This window comes from Schistocerca cancellata, chromosome 3, assembly GCF_023864275.1.
Source record: "Schistocerca cancellata isolate TAMUIC-IGC-003103 chromosome 3, iqSchCanc2.1, whole genome shotgun sequence".
Taxonomy (NCBI): domain Eukaryota; kingdom Metazoa; phylum Arthropoda; class Insecta; order Orthoptera; family Acrididae; genus Schistocerca; species Schistocerca cancellata.
In genome coordinates, this window is record NC_064628.1 from 319218030 (window position 1) to 319241501 (window position 23472).

General features: G+C 41.6%; 1 protein-coding gene across 1 annotated transcript in view; it reads left to right on the plus strand.

The window, feature by feature from the left end:
- The first annotated feature begins 688 nt into the window (after positions 1 to 688).
- LOC126175012 (ATP-binding cassette sub-family G member 1) overlaps positions 689 to 23472 on the plus strand; it is a 466189-nt gene continuing 443405 nt past the window's right edge. The window contains exon 1 of the mRNA XM_049921499.1: positions 689 to 897. The gene's annotated coding sequence lies outside the window, so the exon portion shown is untranslated. The remainder of the gene's footprint in view (positions 898 to 23472) is intronic.

Here is a 23472-nt window from a genome sequence, read left to right on the forward strand (position 1 = left end):
GTACTGTTTCTTTTCTGAGTTGGCGAAGGCGACGAATGTGTCACATGAAAAGAAGATTCGCCTCGGACTGAAGGTTGTGGTAAATGATCTGTACCGTTGCATGCAGTCTAGGTAAGGTTGCAAGGTGATAACTTGGCTACTAGTTGGCGAAGCCAACGAATGTGTTAGTTAAAAAGAACTTTAACGAAATACACAGCGGATTTCGAATCTCTATTGACGTGAAAATTGTGACAACATCCCTTCGTCTCTTGCCTCGAAAGACGTCGTCTTCTCGCCGCTCTCTCGTTAGCCAACAGTCGGCATATCTCGTTTCGTTCCCATCACAACTCACGGCGAGCGCTTACAGAATCTCTTCACGAAACTCGTTAGTACAGCGTTGTCCCCGACCACGACTTTTAGCCCGATGTTCATCAGAAAGAAACGCACTGCGTCTGGAGCACTGCTACAAACGAGCCGAGCGTCTTTATCTGTTTGATGACAGTGGCCAGAAGGCCAAAGCGAGCTGTCGGACCGTGGACGAGTGCGAAGACCGCGTGACGAATCGCCACTGGTCACGAGGAGACGAGACGCTTTCTCTGGAGAGGGGCTCGCAGTCCGGCGCAACCTTCCCCACCACGTCCCGGCGGCGGTTCGCAGCCTCCCCGGAACCGCAACGCCCGTGGGAGGTGACGCCGCGGCGGCCGCTCAGCCAGCCAGCACAGTGAAGTCGGCGGCCAGACAGCCGCGTCGCGTTCCCCAGCCAGCAGCCAGCGCCGCCGCGCGCGCTTCAACACGGACGGCGAGTGTGCTCCTGTGGCTTTTCTAAGTCGACCGGGCGCTTCGTGCTTTCGTAGTTCGCGTATTGGAGGCGATTTGCGAGTCACACCACCGCCTAAATCGGGCCGGCTGCGACAATCGGTAAGTGCTGCGTACCCCTCTGCGTGTCTGCATTTTATGCAATCTTTCCTGAAACAGTTCCGTGCGATTCATGTGTGTACCTGCGAATAACACATGCCTATATAAATGAAAATCATATTTTTTTCATATTGCGGGGCCACAGTCGTAATATATTTCTTTAAAGTCAGTACCGCCATTAGACTGTTGTTTATTTACAGCGTTACATTTACACTTACACAATCATTATTTCGGCTTCAAAGTGCCATTATCAAGTGTTTTTAAGTGTTATAAATTGCCTAAGATGGCATACTGTCGTATTAAAATTCACTATTAGACGCATTGTCTAAGAGTCGATATTTCTGGCAGAGCCTACTGCTTTGTTTCATTACTGAGTACACCATCTTGACTGAATGACAGTTGGCTAAGTGTCAAATGAAAGCCAGTTGTCGAATGTAAGCAAGATCACCACCTGAGAACGACTTGAGCGATTTTGTTATTGTTTTTTTTTTCGAATTCAACGGAAAAGTTGGAAATTAAAATCAGTTGTGGAAGATTATCACTTGACAAAAGCTCGACCCAGTTGGTTGATTTTTTTTTTGTGTTCGTAATTGTGTATAGTAATAGCGTTTTTGGTAAGGAAAATAAAAAAAAAAACTTTGCGTTCAGTTTGACAATTCTACTGTCACATATTTTCATAGCAAAAAAGTTTTACAGTTACAGATACTATATAAATATGTATGCAATGTACAAAGTGGACACGTTGTTGCCGAAGAGTTCTTGACCGATTTGCTTCAAGTTTTCGCACGATACACTAGCATTCGGACGGACGAAATCGGATCAGCTATATACTTTCAGCAAACGTAATGTACACATATATATGTGATATTCAAAGCGGGAAGCGTCGTTATCACAAAACTCGAAAAATTCTTGACTAATTGATTTCCAATTTTTATATATATATATGGATGCTGTAACTCTTCCTCTAACAAATAAAGTAAAAATAATACTATAACTATTGGTCATTATTTTACAATCAATTATTTGCTAGAAGAAATGCGGTGTAACAACTTACCTCGTGCTTGGGGCAAGTTGTAACGTCTATCGGGGCAAATAGTTACGACATACATTGTTTCATCAATGCTCCATATTCGAGACGCATTAAACTGATATTTTTGGAGAAGTCGTTGATATATTGCAAAGAATGAATTAACGTTAGTCTTACTGAACGATGTCGCTCGACTTAAAGACGTCGCTTCTGGTGTCCTTAAAGATAAATGTGGATTTCTGCGCATAAAATTTTGGAACCAGTCAGTACCAGCCATGTTATTTTGATGTCAAGAAGGAGGAATGTTTTTAGCATTAAGCTGCACACTGCATTGGTAAGCTAGTTTCCTTACTTCTATAGGAGGTAGTCCAAAATATATTTCGGCGCACTTGAGTAGGTAGGAAGCCATCTTACCCTCTTCTTCTGCAGTAAATACTTGTCTAGGCTTAACATAACCAACTCTTAAACATTCATTATTCTTCTTTTTCTTTGTGTATCTATAAAGAGAGACGTTACATAATCCGAAAGTTTGACTAGATTTCCGAATACTGCATTTTTTTCCCTATAACTTCAGCTGCCACCAACTCGCACACTTCTTGGTTTGTGTTGCCCGCTCTGACTTTCTTTTACACACCCTCATTCTAGAAGAAAGGAAAAAAAACTAGATATCTACATCATAACGTGGGGCATGTTACAACAAGCCCCGGGATTTTGTTACAACTAACCCCATGGTATGATCTTTAACATTTATCAAGATAACTATTTAAACAGTTTAGCAACTGAAAAACTGGTACACATTATCAGAGATGGATAAATTTGAATGTAAATAAGATATAGAACGTTTGCAATTAGTCGATAATAACAACGCAAACCAAAATGTTACGACAGTACAATTTTATATTACCTGGCAAAAGTGAACCGCGTGCACACTTCCGCTTACTGCGCCGGCCGGCGGGACAGTGGCTATGGCAACATGATGCGGCGCGGTTCATAGGTCAAATCGAGTCAAAGAAATACGCGAATAAAATTTAAGATTCTAGTGAAAAGAGCGTGTTACTACTTACCCCTGTTACAATAAGTCCATCGCTCCCCTATACCAAAAATCTTGACAAGAACTTGACGGGTTTACTTCAAATTTTTACACGATACTCTACTGAACGTTCAGATGGAAACGGACATAGAGAGGTGGAGGAGGAGATGGACAGAGAGAGACAGGGATATGGTGGTTAAACAAAAAAAGATGAGAAGAGAGAGGGGATGAGAAGACTGATAGAGAGGGGAGCGGGGGAGTGCAAGGAATTTAAGTTGTATATGCAATTCCCATACGTTTTTACCAATTCCGAGGCACTGTCGGGTTCGCAATTCTACATATAAATATATCTATAGCTGCATTTATAGTCCTCAAGCCACTTGTTAGTGTATGCCGGAGGGTAAATCATACGGATATTATTCGTTCTCTTTCCTACTCCGCGCCCTTATAGAGCGAGAGAAACAAGCCTGTGTATGTGGCCTGACCTCTCTTGTCTTTATCTTATGATCCGTGCGCGTTATACGCTACTGAATGGTGGCAAAATTATCGTCCTACCGTCTTTTGCAAATGCAGGCGATGTAAATCTAAGCAAAAGTGTTTCGCGAGAGCTGCGTTGACTTTCTTTCAAGGATTCTCATTTACCTTTTAAGTCTACATCTATACTTCGTAAAACATCTTAATTTGTGGGGGAGAGGGCACTTTTTATACCACCGTCTACATCTATACTCCCTTTGAAATCTAATTTCTCTCATTTTCTCGTTGTGGTTGTATCACGATCATATGGATAATATTGTGGGGAAAGCGAACCAAAGACTGCTATTTACTTACCAAATCGAACACATCCACTAAAGATACTGCCTACAATACGCTCATCCGTTCTCTTCTGGAGTACCGCTTTTAGATATCTATACCAGACAAGGTTGACGAAGGACATCGAAAAAGTTCAAAGAAGGGCAGCCCGTTTTGTATTATCGGGAAGTCGGGAAGAGCGTGCCACGGATATCATACGCGCATTGGGATGTCAATCATTAAAACGAAGGTGCTTTCCGTTGCGGTAGGATCTCCCCATGAAATTTCAGTCACCAGCTATCTCCTCCGAATATGCGAAAATATTTTGATGGCTTCCATCTACATGGGAAGAAATGATCATCATAATGAAATAGGAGAGATCAGAGCTCGCACAGAAAGATTTAAGTGTTTTTTTTTTCCAGCGCACTTTTAGTGAGTGTAACGGTACAGAAATAGCTTGCAGCTGGCTCGATGAACCCTCTGCTAGGCACTTAATCGTTAATTGCAAGAGTAATCATGTAGATACAGATGTAGAGTTCGCGATACATACTTAGTGAGGGGGGGGGGGGGGGGGGGTAATACGTTGCCTAAGCCTTTCCAGGACGTACTGTCTTAGAATTTCAACAGTAAAACCCCCCATGATGCGCAAGACGTCTGTTGTAGTGCCTGTCACCAGAGTTTGTTGGGCACCTCTCTAACACTCTCGCGCCGTATCAACTATCGCGTGAAGAAACACGCCTCTATTCGTTTGATCTTTATATCTCCTTCCAGTCCAACCCCAGAATGATGATCAATACCTATGAACCGCCAGATCAAGTGCTTTGAAAGCCATTTCTTTCGTGAATGAATTACACTTCCTAAATATTTTCCCTCTGATGTCAGCCTAGCATCTGCTTGTCCTATAATTTGCTTTGTGTGACCCTTTCAATTCCGCTTACTACGGATGGTTACTCTTAGGGTTTTTCGGTATTTACTCATGCCACTGCAAGAAGGAGAACAGTGGTAGGTTCCTTCATCTGTTTAGGTGCAATACACTAAACTTAAGTTCAGGGTCAACTATCAGTCCTTGCTCGATCACCTACACTCTGCATATCTTCCTGCAAGTCGCTGGTCATCTGGCATTACCCCCCCCCCCCCCCCAAAGACAGATGTATCTTTTGCGAACAGCCTCACGGTTATGAAATGAAATAAACACGTCAGATTTATCGTACTACATCCCTAAGTAAGAAAGATATTTTACGAAACAATCTGAGAAAATGCAATGTATTTGTGGCTATAATAGCATACAAAAGTTTCTTGTCCATCCTGGACTACTGGTCTTGTTTTTGTAGTCCTTACGAACTTCTCCTCGCTAATTTCGTAGGAATTCGGACGCGCTTCATAATAGGTCCACATTAAATGTACGCTAGAGAACTTAAATGTTAATCAATGCTCTCGAGGAATCTCGTTCGACTCATTCCTCGAACTGTTATTCGCGGTACACAGTACGTACCTCATCTAAGTACCATAAGACTACGAGAGCTTAGAATGCACACCTTTGAAAAAGTCCCTTTACTTTGGACCAGATGCGGATTAAATGAAAGAGCAAGCGGCTAATAATAGAGCAAATTACTCTCCTCAGTTCAGTGTAGAGTTAAGTAGCGTGTGGAATACACTGCCTGAACCCGAACTCCACCAACAAAATTTCGAAGGTTGTCCAACGACATTTTCTTAGTATTTTGGTATAACACATCCGTGGTCTCCGGTGGCTCGTTGCAGAGTAATGGCATTTCATTTGATTTCTCACCTCTGTTGAACTTTGTATCTGTACTGCACTGAAAATATCTGCAAAATAGAGCAAATGCCGACTTAATGCGCTGTGTGTCTTGTTTGGAAACAAACTTGATCCACTCATTCACTGTACTTTCTGTTGGCAGCGGTAATACCTCTTCACTCGCAAGCATGCATTCAGTACGTTCAGTAAAATTGTTCAAATGGCTCTGAGCACTATGGGACTTAACTGCTGAGGTCATCAGTCCCCTAGAACTTAGAACTACTTAAACCTAACTAACCTAAGGACATCACACACATCGATGCCCGAGGCAGGATTCGAACCTGCGACCGTAGCGGTCGCGCGGTTCCAGACTGTAACGCCTAGTACGTTCAGTATTCTTCCGTTCTAGTCAGGTCTGTTTATCTGCCAGTGTTTGTTGTATTTAACGGCGCCGCACACTCTGCGGTGATAATGGTGGTCGACATCATGAACAGTACATTCGAAGCAACAATTCCGACTTCGTTACGTATAGTGTACGATACACAGACGAAAGAGACTAGTATATATATATATATATATATATATATATATATATATATATATATATATGATATGACGCCACTTTGGCGACTTGGGTGTCGATAAGGAAATTATGACGAGGATAACATAACATTGAGTCTCAGAACGGAGAAGATTCCGACGCGGTCGTGCATCGAACCCGATCCCTTCTCATATCATTCACCTACTCTGACCAGCCTGCTGTGGAGACGGACAGAACGGAAGTGCAAGCAAGAATGTAGTGATACAGCAAACACAGTCATGTTAACTCATCCTACAAGTAGGTAGGAAGCACGAGAAAGAAACATTTTGTGTGAAACATAACATAACATCCAGATGAATATGGTATCTTCTATCTTTCATTGAAGGCAGAAGCACATCATAATCGTAGCTGGTGACTGATTTCAGATATCACCACGACCTGGAGAGAAGATACGTAAAACAGTAGTCTCTTTCTATAACAAAAAGCAAAAGGCATCTCTTAAACAATTCTTGAGATAACTGCCTGTAAGATTAGGAACGTTAGAGCATGTACCAGTGTATTTAGTCAGGTAGTTATCTCTCGCTCCACTGACAACCAGTAATGGTACGAAGAGCTTTCTCTTGCGAAATGTAATGGCGGCATGGGACTGCAGATACATACCACACATGGAGTCATCATTGTATAGAATTCGGTCATGGAAACAGGATAGGGAATAAACCGTGCTAGATGAGCCACCGGTCAAGATATAAAAAAACTGGTAAGGTTCACATTCGAAGTCATACTCAAGTTTAGAGACATACAAAATATTAAATGCGTCTGTTACATATGAAAAAATGTTACCATAATCTTTGTTAGTTCCTCGTGTTTGTAGTCGTAAGTTTTCCTTGGTATCCGTCTCTGATCCAAACATAGTACATAGTCATGCCATTCCTTTCTATACTGCTGCATCTTTTCTACTATTCGCACCCCTTGTGTTACAATACCTCGTCTCACTGTTTCACTTATGGTCTTCTACTTCGCAACCTCCCAAACGGACTTACTTAATAAACACAATGCAGTTCCCTTATTTACATATCATTTTCTCACTGCATAATAGCCGCAAGTGCCCTGTACGTGACCTTGTTGTTCGACATGGTTCAATGTATCACTCCGATTTCGTCACAACAAGTGGAATGTACTGGACGTGCCGTCTTAACCTGACACTCACTGCGGGAATGCAATCAACGGTGGAACGGGAAGAACTCCTTACGATCGTACATTAAATGTATTCGCTACTGCAAATACGGACAACCATTAGCTGTAGGACTGGATGATGACGATTGAGGTTTGTGCTGTAGAATGGAATAACGACAATGAAAATTTGTGCCGGACTTACCGCTTATCGGTTATCGCTCGCTCATGGTTGTCCACATTCGGAACTGTGACTACATCTGACTTATTTCATTGATAATTGGCTCTGAGCACTATGGGACTTAACATCTGAGGTCATCAGTCCCCTAGAACTTAGACCTACTTAAATCTAACTAACCTAAGGACATCACACATATCCATTCCCGAGGCAGGATTCGAACCTGCGACCGTAGAGGTCGCGCGGTTCCGGACTGAAGCGCCTAGAACCGCTCGGCCGCACCGGCCGGCCATTGATAATTACTTGACCAGTTGATGCCCCCTGTCCATGATGGATCACCAGGTATTTCATAACGACCGTAGTCGCCGCAGTGCATCGTAATCAAGAATAACACGGGCACTGCAGTATCGTACGTTTCGTCCTTAAGATCGCTCTCGGCTTCCCATGGTCGGACTGCTCGTATAGTAATGCCGAGAAAACTACTAAATACACAAGTATCAAATTACTGATATAACTGACATACTGACTTTTCTGACTTCCTATGTTACGTTATTGGGAAATATATTTAGATCAAAGCCGGCCGGAGTGGCCGAGCGGTTCTAGGCGCTACAGCCTGGAACAGCGCGACCGCTACGATCGCAGATTCGAATCCTGCCTCGGGCATGGATGTGTGTGATGTCCTTAGGTTAGTTAGGTTTAAGTAGTTCTAAGTTCTAGGGGACTGATGACCTTAGCCGTTGAGTCCCATTGTGCGCAGAGCTATATCTACATCAAAAAATAAAGCAGTGTCTGCTGTTGTTATAATATGAAGAATAAAGCTCGCCATGTATGAGTCACATTGGGTCTTTTAATTATTTTTTAAATAACTGGGCACTAAACAATTCTTTCCTTCCCAGAAAGGGACGCAACAGCAGTATCCAAAAGAGTGTCATTCCAAGTTTCAACGATCAGTAATTATTAGAAACGCTAGAAATAGTAACTGCACCGCTCTCCACAGGTCTCAAGCAGTGTGATCCTCAGAGTTAATGTTGAAGCATTAGTGGTGATTATTCTTTTCACGGTTTTTGTATTACTTGGGTGTAAATTGCACTACTATATGTACCCTTGACTTGGTTTATTAAATTTAAGTTCGATGACTTTTGTCAAGTTTTCGGTCGGCAGTAGGAAAATAATTTTAAAAAATACGGACATGAAAGCTGATATATTTTGGTACCTGTGCTGTAAGTCTGATTTAGAATGGGCATAACCGCCATTCAGTGCAAGTATCACTTTTACACGGCCCAGTCACTTTAATGTGACCACCGTCTATGTTCGACGTCAACGTACTGTAACCACTCAGAGACGGCACTTGGCAGTACTAGCAGTGAACAGTACACAAAGCGTTTCGGGAGGAGCTGAAAATAGTGCAGTCAGTGTCGTAAAGCGGAAAAAGGAGAGAGTTATCTGACATCCAAAAGGGCATGATCATTGGCTTCAGGACGAAGAGTGGAAGCATTTCCGAAAAGGTTAAATTTTTAAACTGTTTTCGCTTATCTTTCTGATTAAAGTACACTGCGCTTGGCAAAATTGCGCTATCCAAAACCGGCTCCGTGGCGACTGTCGTACGCCAAGGGCCATATCTGACAGCGGTGAATGACGGCTGCGGAGATATGTACAGGCGAATAAACGTGCAACTGTTAAGCAAGTGACCATCCAGATGAACCAAGGGGCTACCAACAATGTCTCCTCAGCCGTTCGGTGAACACTGATGTGTATGGGCCTCGGTGGCAGGCGCCTGGTTAATGGACCCATGCTGACTGCTGTTCATTGGCGAGGAAGGCTGGAATCTGCACCCCCGTAACGCAACTGGACGCCAACTGAGTGGTGATGGTTGGCGTTTTCAGACGAATCACTTTTTATGCTCCATCCTTCCAAAACCTTATTGACTTTCTCCCAGCACGTCTCGCAGTGGTCCGCACAGCAAAAGTTGGTTATTCAGCCTTTTGATAGGTGGGCACATTAATGTGACTTGATGGTGTAATAGACGTTATTGTAACTTGGTATGATAGATTCCTTGCTTTCACTTCTGGTTCAAAATGGTTCAAATGGCTCTGAGCACTATGGGACCTAACTTCTGAGGTCATCAGTCCCCTAGAACTTAGAACTACTTAAACCTAACTAACCTAAGGACATCACACACACCCATGCCCGAGGCGGTCGCGCGGTTCCAGACTGTAGCGCCTAGAACCGCTCGGCCACGCTGGCTGGCCAATAGTTTGGTATCTAGTTATTTTCAACACTTCCAGTGCGATTCACGATTGACATGTTATTTTCTCCTCAATTTAATAACAGGAAGCAGCAAAATACGGGATGTTCAAAAAGTCTCTCCGCACTGCCGTATGATTGTTAGCCGCGCGTGCCGTATGATTGTTCGCCTGCCTGGGTTGCTTCCCTTCAAGTGGACTCTCCCAACATTCCACTGTTTCGTTTATCTCAGCCAGCGTCAGTAGTATAGTTGGTGTGCGTCGTTACGTGTTGACGTGAACGTTTAAGTTTAGTTCCTTTGTTCGTTTGTTTCGTTTTTGTCACTGATAAAATACTAACCATTGAAGAACGTGTGTTCTTAGTCGAACAAGTGTTCAAAGCTGGCGGTAAATACACTGTTTCAATTCGTGAAACATTTAATTCAGTTTCCCGGAGACAATAGTCCTACATCGCGATACAGTGCGAGATTTGATTGACAAATTTCGAAGTACGGGTTCAGTGACAGATGCACCGACAAGTGGTCGTCCTAGCGTTTTGTCTGAGAATAAACTACTCCACATTTCCGATAAAATGTCCCGAACAAGTCAGTGAGAAAACTCTCCTAGGAAATCGATATTAGTGTCGGAAGGGCCCACACAGCTGTAAGGAAAAATTAGAACTTTTCAGAAGTTAAGTCGCACAGTCCTCAGAGCCATTTGAACCATTTGAACTTCTTTATGTGAAAATAGGAGTTTGGATTGCAATTTCTAGACGTCGGATTGTGGGTCCCTTATTTTTCAGCGAAACTATAAACGCACAACGATACTGCAGTGATATTCTGTACCCATTCGTAGGAGAACTTGTGTTGAGCGAAATACTGAACGGTTATTTTCAACAAGATGGTGCAACCGCGCCCACAGCTCGCGTTTCAATGTCACTGCTTGCTAATGTTTTTGATGATCGCATAATTTCACAGAGACTTTGGCCTCCACGATCGCCTGATCTAACACCACCTGACTTTTCTTCTGGGGTGCAACGAAATCAACTGTCTATAAAAAAACCGTCCAAAATCGATCGATGAATTGAAAACTGCAATGTCCAGTTTCACTGCTTCTGTTACAGAAGAAATGTTACAGATTGTGTTTGGAAACATGATTAGACGAATTGAATTGTGTATTCAACAAGAGGGGCGATACTTTCAACATTTAATGTGAAAATTTGTAAGTAAAAATGAATATTCAATAAATTAATAACTTGTCTTTCACTGAGTTTCTTTTCGGTATATTCACTGCAGCATACGGCACGCGCGGCTAACAATCATACGGCACTGCGGAGAGACTTTTTGAACACTCCGTATTTTGTTATTGTTGTTGTTGTGCTCATGGTGGTCTTCAGTCAGAAGACATGTCTGGTGCGGCTCGCCACAATATTCTATCCAGTGCTGGCGTCTTCATCTATCCACAATTACTGCAACCTACATTCATTCCAGCCTGACAACTGTAGCCAAACCTCGGTCTTCCTCTACACTTTTTACTCGCCCTACTGTCCTCCGTTACCAAATCGACGATTCATTGATATCTCGGAATGTGTGCTATCAACCAATCCCTTCTGTTAGTCACATTTTGGTATAAACAATTTTTTTCTCCAATTCGATTCAGTATCTTCTCACCAGTTACTCGAGTTACTCATCCCCCTTTCACTTCTGTACAAAGCAACACTCTACACAAATACCTCCGGGAAAAATTTATATTCAGTGCTTACAATCTCATTTTCAGAAACGCTTTTCGTACTATCACCGGTCTGATTTTATAACCTCTCGTCAAACAATTTTAGTGTCTCATTTCCACGGCCTTAGAACTGCAGTCTGGTTTCTGTAAAGGTTATGGATAACACTTTGTTTCCAGTATTTTATCTGTGCTACCTTCAGAATTTCAAAGACTGTATTAAAGTCAACAGTATCGTAAGTTTTCTCCAAATCTACAAATACCATAAACATAAGTCGGTCTATTTTGAGTTATTTCTGTTCAACGCATGCACATTCAAGCAGGAAAGAAGAAGGATTTATGTTAAACGAACCGTTGATAACAAGGTCATTAAAGACGTAGCAGGATAAGATGTGGTAGGAATACGGACTACACCTTGGTATACTATGCCTTCGCGTCATACAACAAAGAAAATGCTACTGTTACGGCTGTGGAAAAACATAATCAGTGCTATGTTATTCACTAAGGATGGAAGGAAGAGGAATGCTGAGAAGAAAAAAGGTTTTGGAGAGATAGATTAGACAAGGACTGAAAAGTCTTGTGTAAACGTGGATGAAGATTTGTCTAGCGACCCAGTAAATCCTTTCTGCAGTCTGGGACTTCATTAAACTGATGTTTCAACTTGAAGTATCGATTCCTGCAAGTGAGCTTTATTTATTTCACATAGTAAGATTTGGGCCTTCAGGCACTAACTTAACGTTTAACCAGGCATCCAAGCGATAATGCGGTTAAAATGATGATAATAATAATAACAACAATAATAAAATTAATATCAAAATAAGGAATTCAAGTTGTGTCAGTGTTATTAACACTGTGCTCGGCTATTTTTTGAAATGCGTTGTTGTAGAATGTAATGACATCCAACAGAAATGCAGAAGTGCAGAAGAAATCAGTGTGTAGAAGAAGTTGACTGATCAGACGAAGAGTAATAAATGTTGCGGTTTCTGTTACAAATAGTCACACTTGATAATTAATTTCGATCTTATTTAACGAACACCACCAGGTCTAAAAATAAAATGAAATAAATGGTTCAAATGGCTCTGGGCACTATGGGATTTAACTTCTGAGGTCATCAGTCTCCTAGAACTTAGAACTACTTAAATCTAACTAACCTAAGGACATCACACACATCCAAGCCCGAGGCAGGATTCGAACCTGCGACCGTAGCGGTCGCGCGGCTCCAGACTGCAGCGCCTAGAACCGATCGGCCACTCCGGCCGGCAAAATGAAGTAAAACATTAATAAAAATACTATTTCCGTAGATAGTAAGCACTAGAATTATTAAACTTCGAAAATTCTTAAAATTGTGCCTGAATAAGTATATAACACAGATTAACAATATCAAAAATTTAAGTTTCTTGAAATTGTCCGTAAGTAATCAGGAAGAACGTGGTCATAATTTGTAACAAAATAGGAAAAGCACAACAGTACATTTGTGGGAACATTATGTGAAAGCAAGCATTTTATTAATCACACTTCGCATCATTAAGACGCCTCCCATCGTGGAGTAAGAGCAGTTTGCTTTATTTGCATATTCAGGTAGTATTAAGCATTTTATAAGGTATAAATAGTTTCATGGTTTGTAATCTGCCAAATATTTGTATATTGAAGCTTTATTTCATTTTTAAATCTGAAGACGATCATTAAATGTGATCGAAACTAGTTATATAGTGTGACTAATTGAAACTGAGAATGTCATAAACTTTTTTTAAAAAACGTTGATACAGATCCGATTTCCCTCGTACCAATATTACCATTATTAATATAATATCAGTGTCAAAAGAAGCTGGTGAAAAAGATGCTTTCATTTTTACAGCTGCAAAAAATTTATGTTTTGAAGAAATAATTGTCAGTGAACAGAATGCAACCTTTAATTGTGAAAAGGAGAAATAACTTAGAGAAATGTTTGATACAGAACTGAATCCAGTGTATCTTCAAGTTTTATTAACTCCTGACACTGTTGGTTGCCGATGTTTCCGCAAGGTGGCATACGTGGATGAGTTATTCCAGCAGTGATCATGGAGTCGTATAATGGTGCAGAATATGCTCAGTGTTGTTTAAGGCTTCATGAATCCAAATCCTCTCCTATAGTTCAGACACAGTTTAGGACTAAATGTAGCAAGCCATCACCTCAACGACAAACTATTATTAATTGGTACAGTCTTTTCGCCCAATATGCCTGTTTATCACATAGGTCGCTAGGTCAGGGTCGGCCAACAGTCTCTGACGCAGGAGTTGTACATATTTTGCTGTCTTACATTCGGAGTCTGAGTAAATCAACGACACGTGCCAGTTTAGAATTGAATATGCATAGAGCTACAGTGTGAAAGGTGTTACGGAAACGCCTGCCATTGAGAACCCACGAATTGACATTGCTTCACGCTGTAAGAGAATGTGATAAAGGACAAAGAAATATTTAACGAAACACAGACTGAAGGTGATTTTCTTAATAAAATTGTATATGGCGTTATGTGAAAGACTATGTGTTCGTTCCTCCACTTCTGGGAAACGTCGACGAGCTGCGAAAATAAATAACACAAGCAGAAGCCACAGTACATCAAGACTTGTTTCATGTAATTTTGCAGGAACTGATTATAGATGAGAAATTTGTAGTGTTACGAAAGGTAGCCAAACTGAACATTTGTAAATAAAATTTGAAGATATACTGCATTCAGTGCCGCATAAAATATTTTTGTAAGTTACTTAACTTTTTCGCTGTGTAAAGGCTACTTTTGTACCCTGTATTAAAATCTCGGCAACGAAAGGTATCAAACATACCCACCAGAGTATTCAAAAAAATATTATATTCATTGCTCATTTGGTGTGAGAGAAAATGTTTCCTAGTATTTAACATGGTTGTTATAGGAGGTTCCGGGTAAACTAAAGTGTTTTAGAGAAATTTCGGAAAACCTAAATGAACACGCTCTCACGGGTACTTGAAACGGTTCCTCCTGATCTCGAGTTCAGTTTTTTATCCGCTGTGCCATTTGCTGGGTTTTACTCTCTCAAGAAGGCTCTTAAACGTCAGAGGCGGTCATTGACTCCGTTTAACAGCTGTCTCTCTCTCTCTCTCCCTCTCTCTCTCTGCATATGTGTGTGTGTGTGTGTCAGTGGGAGAGGGAGAAATAGGGTGAGTACTTAGGCAGCCCGCACCCAGGGCAAAAGAGAGAGCTGCGGCGACCTACTTCACGCTCCCGCTGTCGATCTCTGCACAGCGGACGGGTCCAGCGGCCCACGGACAATGCCTCAGCCTGTTGAGTCAAGGTTGGCCTTCCGCTGCGCCGCATTTCTCTCTGCGCATGACAAGTACGGCTCCCGCTGCACCCCACCACACTGTTACGGCTCTGCAGGCAATCGAGTTGCGCTATCGCCCAAGGTAGGTGCCAAGGCCTGAGCACGGCTCCAGGTAAAAACTTTCTAACTCTGCGGCCGGCGATGAAGTTGCGGAAATTCGGTTAACGAATGCCAAAGAACTAGATTTCACTCTCCGGCACGACAACTGTTGTCCTAAGGTACAGCAAAAAAATCCAAACAATCCTTTTCTCTCGTCATCGGCTACAGTTTGTAAACTGAGCTCAGTAGTGAATGGCATACTCCGTAACTGAGCGATCATCCAGCATACCTCAAGAGAAGACTTAGGTTTGTCCAGCGGCTGTGAGAACTACTCCTTTTTGGTAGTGCGTGTCGAACGGGGACAATTTTCACTCGTGATATGAATTGGAAAAGAACTCTGCGTCTCCGGAATCAGTATGAGTGACACATACCGACAGTGCCGTCCAATGAAAGAAGTTGTCAATCTGCATCGTAGTGTCGTCGCCTTCCTCTTGATCTGATCGCATTTTTATGCTACGTTAGTGCATGTATTATCTTTTCATCGCCTGTAACATTTTTCCAGCGGTAACCATTTTTCCCCGAAAAAAAAAAATGGTTCAAATGGCTCTGAGCACTATGGGACTTAACTGCTGTGGTCATCAGTCCCCTAGAACTTAGAACTACTTAAACCTAACTAACCTAAGGACATCACACACATACATGCCCGAGGTAGGATTCGAACCTGCGACCGTAGCGGTCGCGCGGTTCCAGACTGTAGCGCTTTCGCCGGAAAGGCACAAATCAAAAGCAGAGCTTTAGAATAAAGAATTCAGCCCGATATTGTTTCTGATTTCTGCAGTTATTAATGGTTATTAAGGATTTAAGAAAGAATAGCTAAAATAAGACGTAAATGGAAAATACTTACAGGTGGCAGAATAGGTTAGTGAGGCAGCTCGTGATTCATTCATGAGTAGACGACTTGGCAATGGAAACAGTAGTGAAGGGAAGGATATCATAGTTGTATAATAATAAGATGAATTGGAACCTGTTATTGAACGAATTCAGTGTTGTGCATTTGCCGAGGTGAACATATTAACACAAGACAGAAAGAGATGGACGACAGCATCAAAATAGTTAAGAGATTCATGAGCTGAAAGGAAACGCGGGGGCAAAAAAGATTAGAACAGATTCAACTCTTGGCTCTCTTAAGGCTTTTATGGATGCCCAAATGTGTAACAAGCAAATTACCGCTTTACGAATAGAAGAAATATGTGACTCTGAGTTCTTTCTGGAATTCTTACAACCTTAGTAGATGACTGGACCTTCACTCTGTCTACTAAAACATCGTAATCCAGTACAGTTACTTACCGAAACAATTATAATACTGCAACTTAGTTTGACCGTTTCAAACTTGGAATAGTCAACATCTGAAGCACTATTTACATTACAACCGCGGATTCGTTGCACATAATCTCATGCTTCGTATTAAACTTCACTTACAGATGCTAACGTGATTATGCTTGTCCAGAATCAGTCATAACGTTTTGTAGTACTAGGTCATGCTGAAAAGTAATGGCTCCGAAATTTTTTTATATGAAAACTCTGAAAGTTTTTAAAATAAAACAAACGTTACTGACATTCTGGATCTTTATTATTCATTCCTACACGTTCCTTTTTCTACATAGTTACCACCGTGACGAACACATTCTCTCATCAACAGACCCGTTTCTTGATACCGTCATTGTACACTGTTTGACTGCAGTTGACGCAACCACAAACTCACGGCTGCTTGCACCGCTTCATCAGTATCAAAGTGAAGTCCTCGAAATTTTGGAAACAGATGAAAATCGGACGGGGCCAAGTCGGGGCTCTATGAAGAATGATCGATGACAGTGAACCAGAGGCGTCGGATTGTTGCAGATATCGCTGCACTTGTGTGTGGTCTGGCATTGTCGTGCTAGAGGAAACGGTACTCAGTATATGGATCTTCAAGTTTTATTAACTCCTGACACTGTTGGTTGCCGATGTTTCCGCTAGGTGGCATACGTGGATTAGTTATTCCAGCAGTCATCATGGAGTCGTATAATGGTGCAGAATATGCTCAGTGTTGTTTACGGTTTCATGAATCCAAATCCTCTCCTATAGTTCAGACACAGTTTAGGACTAAATGTAGCAAGCCATCACCTCAACGACAAACTATTATTAATTGGTACAGTCTTTTCGCCCAATATGCCTGTTTATCACATAGGTCGCTAGGTCAGGGTCGGCCAACAGTCTCTGACGCAGGAGTTGTACATATTTTGCTGTCTTACATTCGGAGTCTGAGTAAATCAACGACACGTGCCAGTTTAGAATTGAATATGCATAGAGCTACAGTGTGAAAGGTGTTACGGAAACGCCTGCCATTGAGAACCCACGAATTGACATTGCTTCACGCTGTAAGAGAATGTGATAAAGGACAAAGAAATATTTAACGAAACACAGACTGAAGGTGATTTTCTTAATAAAATTGTATATAGCGTTATGTTAAAGACTATGTGTTCGTTCCTCCACTTCTGGGGAACGTCGACGAGCTGCGAAAATAAATAACACAAGCAGAAGCCACAGTACATCAAGACTTGTTTCATGTAATTTTGCAGGAACTGATTATAGATGAGAAATTTGTAGTGTTACGAAAGGTAGCCACACTGAACATTTGTAAATAAAATTTGAAGATATACTGCATTCAGTGCCGCATAAAATATTTTTGTAAGTTACTTAACTTTTTCGCTGTGTAAAGGCTACTTTTGTACCCTGTATTAAAATCTCGGCAACGAAAGATATCAAACATACCCACCAGAGTATTCCAAAAAATATTATATTCATTGCTCATTTGGTGTGAGAGAAAATGTTTCCTAGTATTTAACATGGTTGTCGTAGGAGGTTCCGGGTGAACTAAAGTGTTTTAGAGAAATTTCGGAAAACCTAAATGAACACGCTCTCACGGGTACTTGAAACGGTTCCTCCTGATCTCGAGTTCAGTTTTTTATCCGCTGTGCCATTTGCTGGGTTTTACTCTCTCAAGAAGGCTCTTAAACGTCGGAGGCGATCAATGACTCCGTTTAACAGCTGTCTCTCTCTCTCTCTGTGTGTCTGTTTGTGTGTGTGTGTGTGTGTGTGTGTGTGTGTGTGTGTGTGTGTGTCTGTTTGTGTGTGTGTGTGTCTTCTCGAATTCGAACTTCTCGAATTCGAAACTCGATTACAGCACACTGTTTCTCACCCACCAACATAGTTACGTTACACATCGCCTTGTTACACCTTACAGTTAGCCGGCCAATGTGGTCGATCGGTTCTAGGCGCTTCAGTCTGGAATCGCGCGACCGCTACGGTCGCAGGTTCGAATCCTGCCCCGGGCATGCATGTGTGTGATGTCCTTAGGTTAGTTAGGTTTAAGTAGTTCTAAGTTCTAGGGGACTCATGACCTCAGATGTTAAGTCCCATAGTCCTCAGAGCCATTTGAACCATTTTTGAACCCTACAGTTTGGAGCCGTCTAGCGCCAGAGGGCTGCAAATATGTAGAAATAGCGAATAAAGATATAGAATGTTACTAACGTCTGTTTTATTTAAAAAGCTTTAAGAGTTTTCCCATAAAATATTCGGAGCCATTATTTCTCAGCATGCTCTTGTATACGTAAGCTAAAGGTATACACATCTATTGAAAGACAGGATTAAAAGATTCATCCTGTCTCATAAGCCTATATCTTCTGCATGAACGGAGGTAGAAACCTGGGGTGAATTTTAACTTACCACAAGATTACAAAGCTTTTGTTTTTAAAAGAACCATCCGATTTTCCGGGGGTATACCCTTTACGTCCATACAGCTACGGACGATGGTTACTTTTTACAATTACCTTAAGATAAAATTTTTGTTTGCTTTTCACAAATGTTCATTTAAGCCCTGTAGCAGACGCACGAGCAACATCCAGACGAATAGTCAAACTCGTCTCCTACTTTTGTGAACTTATTCGGATTTACTGAATTCACTTCTATTTCTATGCGGCGTTACAATTCGCTCAAAGCTGTTGGAAGGGGAGGCACATAGACGGACTCTTTCACAAACTCTCACAAAAAGACTGCTCCTCAACAAGCCAATGGTGCAATGCGACATACGTAAACTGCTTGCGCTGTCGGGTGTGCAGTTGTATTCTCGACAAAATTCACCACGCAGAGGTTTAACTGAATTTCCTCTGTTGCAACAGAGAACACAGAACGCCTTTCGTTACTGGTTATCGCCTTCTTGACTCTGCGCCCACCGGATCTACATCTTCATCTACATTTATACTCCGCAAGCCACCCAACGGTGTGTGGGGGAGGGCACTTTACGCGCCACTGTCACTACCTCCCTTTCCTGTTCCAGTCGCGTATGATTCGCGGGAAGAACGACTGTCTGAAAGCCTCCGTGCGCGCTCTAATCTCTCTAATTTTACATTCGTGATCTCCTTGGGAGGTATAAGTAGGGGGAAGCAATATATTCGATACCTCATCCAGAAACGCACCCTCTCGAAACCTGGCGAGCAAGCTACACCGCGATGCAGAGCGCCTCTCTTGCAGAGTCTGCCACTTGAGTTTGTTAAACATCTCCGTAACGCAATCACGCTTACCAAATAACCCTGTGACGAAACGCGCCGCTCTTCTATGGATCTTCTCTATCTCCTCTGTCAACCCGACTGGTACGGATCCCACACTGAAGAGAAATACTCAAGTATAGGTAGAACGAGTGTTTTGTAAGCCACCTCCTTTGTTGATGGACTACATTTTCTAACGATTCTCCCAATGAATCTCAACTTGGCGCCCACCTTACCAACAATTAATTTTATATGATCATTCCACTTCAAATCGTTCCGGACGCATACTCCCAGACATTTCACAGAAGTAACTGCTACCAGTGTTTGTTCCGCTATCATATAATCATACAATAAAGGCTTCTTCTTTCTATTAACAAGCGAGCCATCTACCTGTGTCAGGTAGACCCCTGCCGGAAACTACGTGGACCGGCAATCTAGAACTGGTGCCAACGTAAACTTTAAGATTAGATATGTAAATTAGAATTCACCCCAAAATTCTATGTTCATTCATGTGGACGGTACAATTTTATGAAATCGTACGAGCCTTTTTGAAACACCTTACAGTCTAAAAAGAACCAACATATCAATGTTTTTCATACCGTGTTTGATGAATAACTCTACGAGACTATTCTCTTTTTCCCTTACAAAGGGTATTGTTTAGTCATACTCCAGTTACGTATCAAACAATAACCTGAAGTACTAGTGACGTAACCCTAGAGTCTCGTGTTATGCAACAGGCTGAAGTAAACATTACAGCTGTGATTAATCCATTAATATTTTTTTGCTACTGAGGGTCAAACGTATCAGTCACTACACATATTCATCAGCTTCTTCTTCTTTCATTGTGTCTTTTACATTTGATCAGTGGTCGCCCTCGTGATATCCATGACTCTTTTTAGTCTGTTCCGTATTCTGCAGGCCCATGATCGATAAAACATATTGTCCTCACTAGTCTCTTTTCTGTTATTCTGTTTCGAATATTTCCTGTACATCTGTTTTGACTCTTGACCTAGCCATTGTAGTGAAAGAAATGTCTATGTTATGAAAATACAATGAAATAAATAGACGTATTGCATGTGAACGTTTTTAACAAGTCTGTTACATGCAGAACTTCGTTCTTTTTGTAAATTACAAATCATTAAAGATTTGACATTATCAAGCAGTTGTCCTCGTGTTATGTGCTTTTCGTTTTGTTTGAATCGTCAGTCTTCGGACTGGTTTGAAGCGACCCGCCACGTCTTCCTCCCCTGTGCAAAATTATTCATCTCGGAGCAGCACTTACATCCAACGTCCTGATTCTTAGTTGGATGTATTCTGGTTTCTGTGTTCCCCTATAGTATTGCCTTTTACAACTCCCTCTGGCAAAACGTATGCTTTCGCTATTTCTCTGTTCAGTGTTTTCTGCAAATTCCTTTCCTAGCTGATTCAGCAGAGAATCTTACTTCTCTTATCTGTTCAATTAATTTTCGCTATCATTCTGTTAACACCATCCACCAAACATGACGATCTCCTAATTTTTCGATGTCCAATCCGTGATTCACTTTTGTTCAATGCTGGGAGTCAAATGAACATTCTCAGAAATTTCTACTTCAAATTAAGCCCGATGTTTGATACTAGCAGACGAGTATAAGCGACGAAAGACCTCTTTCCTTGTGTCAGTCTTTTATACTCTCCTTGCTTCGTCCATCATGCCTTATTTTGTTCCAAGACGAGAGAATCTTTGAACTTCGCCTACTGCGTGGTCCAAAAGTTTGAAGTTGATGGGTAATCTAATTTCTAATACTTCTCGTTTTATTCAATCTTTGGTTTACTCTAAGTCCATATTCTGTGCTCAGTAGTGTCCATTCCGTTCAACAGGTCTTGCAATTCTTCTTCACAATGAGGTTTTGTCATTGACATCCCTTCTCTTTGAATTTTAATCCCAATCCTCAGTTTTATTTTCCATTCCTTTGTATATTATTCTTGTCAATAACTTGCATGTATGAGCTGTTTAGCAGATGGTGAAATTGTCTTCGTACTTACTTTGAACTCTCTTCGCGGTTGTGTGGATGTCATCCTCCCGAAAGCCAAATGCTACATCTCCAGTCTCATAGATTAAGCATGTTAACTTGAATAGTCGTTTCTTTTCCAATTCTTCCAGTTATTTCAGCAATTTCGAAGTAATTTTAAATTTTTCTACCACCTCGTGTGATCGCAAGTCTTTCAAAGCACTGTCATACTTCGATCCTGCGTGCCCTGTATCTTCCAGATCGATACCTATCTCTTTCTTTTAAGCTAACGCACAGTTCCCCTTCCTTTCACCTTTCACCTTTAATGTGCTCATAGAGCGCCAGGTGTGAGATCTTTTCAAAAGTCCCCATACAACGAGTCCCAGGAGAAATGCTTATGATCAGGTATATGACAGGAACGATCATTCAAAGCAAAAAGCTTACTAAACAGGGGCTCCGAAATACATAAAGTAAGAGCTATGAGTACTTCATATCTTTGATACTGTGAAACAAATCTATTTTACTGCAAGCTCTTCGCTTCCCATATTTTGAGAGGTGGTAGTATAGACCAAAATAAGAAAAAAAAAAACTTCCGTCAACGTGGACTATGAAGTGCATACCTTAAGAATTAGTCCGGAACCGCGCGACTGCTACGGTCGCAGGTTCGACTCCTGCCTCGGGCATGGATGTGTGTGCTGTCCTTAGGTTAGTTAGGTTTAAGTAGTTCTAAGTTCTAGGGGACTGATGACCACAGCTGTTAAGTCCCATAGTGCTCAGAGCCATTTTGAACCTTAAGAATTGGGGCATTCGTTCATCATCGCTAATGTGAAACACATCTCTTCTACTGTACAAGTGCTCATAGCTCTGAAGTATGAATTTTAAAGCCCATGTTTACCAGACAGATTTTTTTCCTGTTTTGGTCCATATTACCGCCTCTCAGAATACAGCAGCAAAGGGCTTGCAGCAGAAGAAATTTGTTTTATAATTTGAAGACGATGTGCTCATAGCTGCTAAGGTATGCATTTTAGAGGCCATGTTTACTGTACTTTTTTGCTTCGAATGATCTTTACTGCCATATCCCTGAATATTGACCATTCTTCTTAAATGAATTATTAACTCACCTGCTGTTACTGTTTTCGGTCCCAGGATCTTCTTGAGATATTTCCTGTTTTGTATATTTCTAGCAATTATCTTTGCTTTGTCTATACCCCCTGGTTTCACAATAATTACTTTAATTATTATGTTAACTGATAATGATTTTTATTGCACTATATCCAATGATCATTAATTACATTGTGTATGTGGTGTCTGTTCTTTCCGATACGTCCGAAAGAACAGACACCACATACACAATTAAGGTAACCAACTGATCACTTTAGTGCAGATGCGCACCAAATTCTAACTCTCACGGGAATCGGAGAGATGCAGCGAGTAATGAGGGAAATGGTCAAGAAGCGGAAAAGCCATCTTCACGAAATGTTGCCAACAAATGCAAGAACAGCGTAAGATTTTTCCAGCGTGGTTCTTGCTGAACAGATACTGTCCTGTTAACCGAGAGCTGCTCCTCCTTACCTCAGGAGAACATCGAGAGGGTAAGATCACATGGTTGTGTACCACCAAGATTGTATGGCCATCCAAAAATTCACGAAGGAGGTTTACCTTTACGTCCAATACATCTTTTCTGGGGCGTTTGAAGGACAAATACTCGCGTAACATACGTAAGTCAGCTGACGTTATCAATAGACTGGGAACTCTCAGTCTTACCAGTACGGACCATTTAGTTAGCTTTGTTGTAGTATCACTTTTCGCAAGGTTCCTCTCGCAGAATCTTTGACACTGATTTGTAATAAGTTTCGGGGGGGGGGGGGGCATCACTCTTTTGCACAGTCTTCTCTCGACCTGTTTTATGTTCAACGAAAAATATTTTGAAGAGACTCGCCATGGCGAGCCCTCTCTATCCTTTGGGGTACAACCTTTTTATAGAGGATTTCGACGAAAGTCCTCGCGGATCAGCTGCCTTAAACCAACTGTATTTTAGAGGTATGTGGTCGATGCTTTCGTAGTGTGCCCTCATGGAGAAGATAATGGAGTTTCTACATCACCTCAACTCCATTCACAAGAACATCCCGTTTACTGTGGAAATAGAGAAAGATGGTTGTCTGCCACTCTTAAATGTCTTGCTTGCCTGGGACATTCAGTT